The sequence below is a fragment of the Hyla sarda genome, chromosome 8, assembly GCF_029499605.1.
Source record: "Hyla sarda isolate aHylSar1 chromosome 8, aHylSar1.hap1, whole genome shotgun sequence".
Classification (NCBI taxonomy): domain Eukaryota; kingdom Metazoa; phylum Chordata; class Amphibia; order Anura; family Hylidae; genus Hyla; species Hyla sarda.
Window position 1 is genome coordinate 214,465,864 of NC_079196.1, and position 3,905 is coordinate 214,469,768.

Below are 3,905 nucleotides of genomic sequence, written 5' to 3' on the forward strand. Positions count from 1 at the left end.
AAAAGCTGAGACTAATAAAAGGTGAAGCGGGTGCCAAGGGCTCGTCCTCTCGCGACACACATACTTACACCCCCGCTGCACACACGCACGCTTGTCACTGCATGCAACCCGCCTGCGACCGCAACATATAACAACCATAAGTGATCACATTACTGATTATATATATATATATATATATATATATATATGTGGGGGAGATCTGTCAAAACCCGTCCAGAGGAAAAGTTGCTGAGTTGCCCATAGCAACCAATCAGATCGCTTCTTTCATTTTTCATTTAAAAATGAAAGAAGCGATCGGTTTGGTTGCTGAAAGAAAAACAGCGCCACTCTTTTTGGCAGTTTGTGCTTGGTAGCGCAGCTCGGCCTCGTTGACTTGAGAGGAGCTGAGCTGCCATTCTACATCCAACCAATGGAACTGTGTGGCGCTGTTTGCAAAAGGAAGCGGACACGTTTTTTGTTTTTTCTAATCTCAGTTAAAGGGGTACTCCGAAAGGCGGGGGGGGGGGGGGGGGGGGTTGGGTCGATTTCAAATCAACTAGTGCCAGAAAGTTATTTGTAAATTACTTCTATATAAAAATCTTAATCCATCCAGTACTTATCAGCTGCTGTATACTCCAGAGGAAGTTGTGTAGTTATTTCCGGTCTGACCACAGTGCTCTCTGCTGACACCTCTGTCCATGTCAGGAACTGTCCAGAGTAGAAGCAAATCCCCATAGCAAACATATGCTGCTCTGGACAGTTCCTTAAATGGACAGAGATGTCAGCAGAGAGCACTGTGCTCGTGATGTCAGCAGAGAGCTCTGTGTTTCAAAAAGAAAATAATTTCCGCTGTTCAGCAGCTAATAAGTACAGGAAGGATTAAGATTTTTTAATCAAAGTCATTTACAAATCTGTTTAACTTTCTGGCACCAGTTGATTTAAAAAAAAAAAAAAAAGGTTTTCACCGGAGTACCCCTTAAAGGCCCATGGTGCTCACATGAGCAATGCAGCCTCTTTACTTTTTACCAAACACAGCTCCATACATTCAGTAGTGGCTGTACCTGGTATTGCAGCCTGCCCACTATAGAGTGGTGCCTGGTAGGAAGTGAAGAGGCTGCAGCATTCACAAATGTAAAATCCTTTTAATCAGCTGATCGGTGGAGGTGTCAGGAGTTCAACCCTTTTCAAACCTATATTGACACCTAAAGGCAGGGCATACATTTGAGAGTCCCATTTAAGCATAAAGGGATATTGTGCTGCTATAGAAAAAAAAAACATAATATAGTGCCGGGGCTCTGGTAAAATACAAAAAAATATATACTTACCTACCCCTGGTCCTGCTGCAGCTCTGGTTCTTCTTCTGGTTCCCTGACACTCATCAACCTGCGTCCGGAAGAAAGACTTTTTTTGTTTAGCCAATCACTGGTGGGAGGGAGGTGTGTGTGTGGGGGGGGGGCGGGGATAGAAGGACCAGAGCTGCAGTGGAAGACTGGACTAGGTAAGTATATATTTTATTTTTATTTTTAATTTTACATTTTTATTTTTATTTTACTAAGGCCCGACACTTTATAATTTTTTCCTCAGCTCCAGAACACCCCTTTCAATGATTACGGATATTCTTTATAGCCCTATGCTAGTGATGATCCACAATCTGCAGGCATGTACTGTATGTAGCACCAAATCAGGGTTGGGCTGGACCACTCGGGAACAGGACCCTGCGAAGAATTTTGCACACCCCAAAGAGGAGGAATGGCTGAATCGTCTGCAGAAGAAGAGAGAACATCCTTCACCCATGGGCCGGGTGTTGTGTTCCTGAGCTGCAGTGCTCGTACACACCATCACCAGACCTTTGATATGATATTAGGATTGTGTCCCCAGATAACACAGCTGCAGTCCGTACAGACTTCACAAACAGTTCCCCATGAAACAATGTTTATTTAAAAATCTCATAAAAGCGCCATAATCCACTTGCGGTAAGTATGGGGAGTATTATTCTCTGAGGTTCTGACCTATAACAGAATATAAGAGTGTGTCTAATGTAATGTCTTGGTGCTTCCGTCAGGTGTCTCTCTATACTTTCCCACCTAGGAGCCTATGTGATCAGTACATTCCCTGGATCCTCAGATTCTCTTGTGTCCATTGTCACCCCCTGCTGAACAATGTCTTCTGTATTAGCAGGAGTAGGGGACAACCTACATATGGCGGTGCATACAGGTCTCCCAGTCTCTTCTCAATCTACAAACCTATAGGACAGTGATCTTCAACCTGCGGACCTCCAGATGTTGCAAAACTACAACTCCCAGCATGCCCGGACAGCCGTTGGCTGTCCGGGCATGCTGGGAGTTGTAGTTTTGCAACATCTGGAGGTCCGCAGCTTGGAGACCACTGCTGATGTGTCCATTGTCACCCCCTGCTGAACAATGTCTTCTGTATTAGCAGGAGTAGGGGACAACCTACATATGGCGGTGCATACAGGTCTCCCAGTCTCTTCTCCATCTACAAACCTATAGGAGGTCAAGTCCTGGAAAAAAAGGGAGGGAACTCATCCAAGATTTCTGCTCATGGGCTGGTCCTGCAGGACTCCTGCTAATGGGAATGGTGTCCCTGCTGTGGAAAAAAAAGTGCAGGAACTCAGTTCCCATGCGTTCCTGCAGGACATGAGGCCTGATGACATCAATGCATTACCTACATTCTCAGATTCCCTGTTTATGAAAGAAGATTTCTTCTATGTTCATTGTCACCCCCTGCTGAACAGTGTGTGCTGTATTAGCGAGAGTAGGGGAGGGAAAGTGGCAACCATTCCGAGACCTTTTATAATGGTGGTTTTCCACCATACTAGCTTGCATTATGACACCAACACATTCCCTAGACTGGTGGTTTCTAAACAGCAGACCTCCAGCTGTTGCAAAACTACAACTGGTCCGGGCATACTGGCAGTTGTAGTTTTGCAACAGCTGGAGGTCCGCAGTTTGGAGATCACTATCCTAGACTCTCATCTGAGAGGCACTTTCTCATTGTCACCCCTTGCTGAACAGAGTCTGCGGGAAAGAATAGTGACAACCCCTTTGAGTCCATTACGTTCTGGGGATGGTCAAAACCGACGTCAAGACGCAGCGATAAACTGGAAGACGTAACGTCTCTATTAGAGATGAGCGAATTTACAGTAGATTCGATTCGTCACGAACTTCTCGGCTCGGCAGTTGATAACTTATCCGGCATAAATTAGTTCAGCTTTCCGGTGCTCCGGTGGGCTGGAAAAGGTGGATACAGTCCTAGGAAAGAGTCTCCTAGGACTGTATCCATCTTCTCCAGCCCACGGGAGCACCTGAAAGCTGAACTAATTTATGCAGGAAAAGTCATCAACTGCCGAGCCGAGAAGTTCGTGACGAATGGAATTTACTGTAAATTCGCTCATCTCTAGTCTCTATATCCCAATAAGAGCTTGGAAAAGAATATTACGGAATATTATGGGATACAAACATTTGCACACCCTGAGGAAACAGGACTTTCTAAAATTGTACAGGATGAATCTTCCTGCTCTGCGAAAGACATTAAGATGCCGGTCCCTGTGTACATTGTGCGGCGAGACCCAGCATGCATTGCGCTGTCCGACTCAGCTGAGGACCAGGAGAAGAATTTTAAGTCCTTGTTTCCCCAGGCGGGTAGAATGACGGTTCCTTAATCCCGAAAAAATGTAGGGCTGGCCTGGGGGCGGTATCTGAATACGAGGTCACTTGGGACGTCCGGCTGCTCCTCCAGATATTGTTTTTCTTACACTGCTCAAAAAAATAAAGGGAACAACTAACCAACACAATGTAACTCCAAGTCACTGACACTTCTGTGAGATCCCACTGTCCACTCAGGAAGAACACTGATTGACAATCAATTCCACATGGAACAGACAACAGGTGGAAATTATAGGCAAT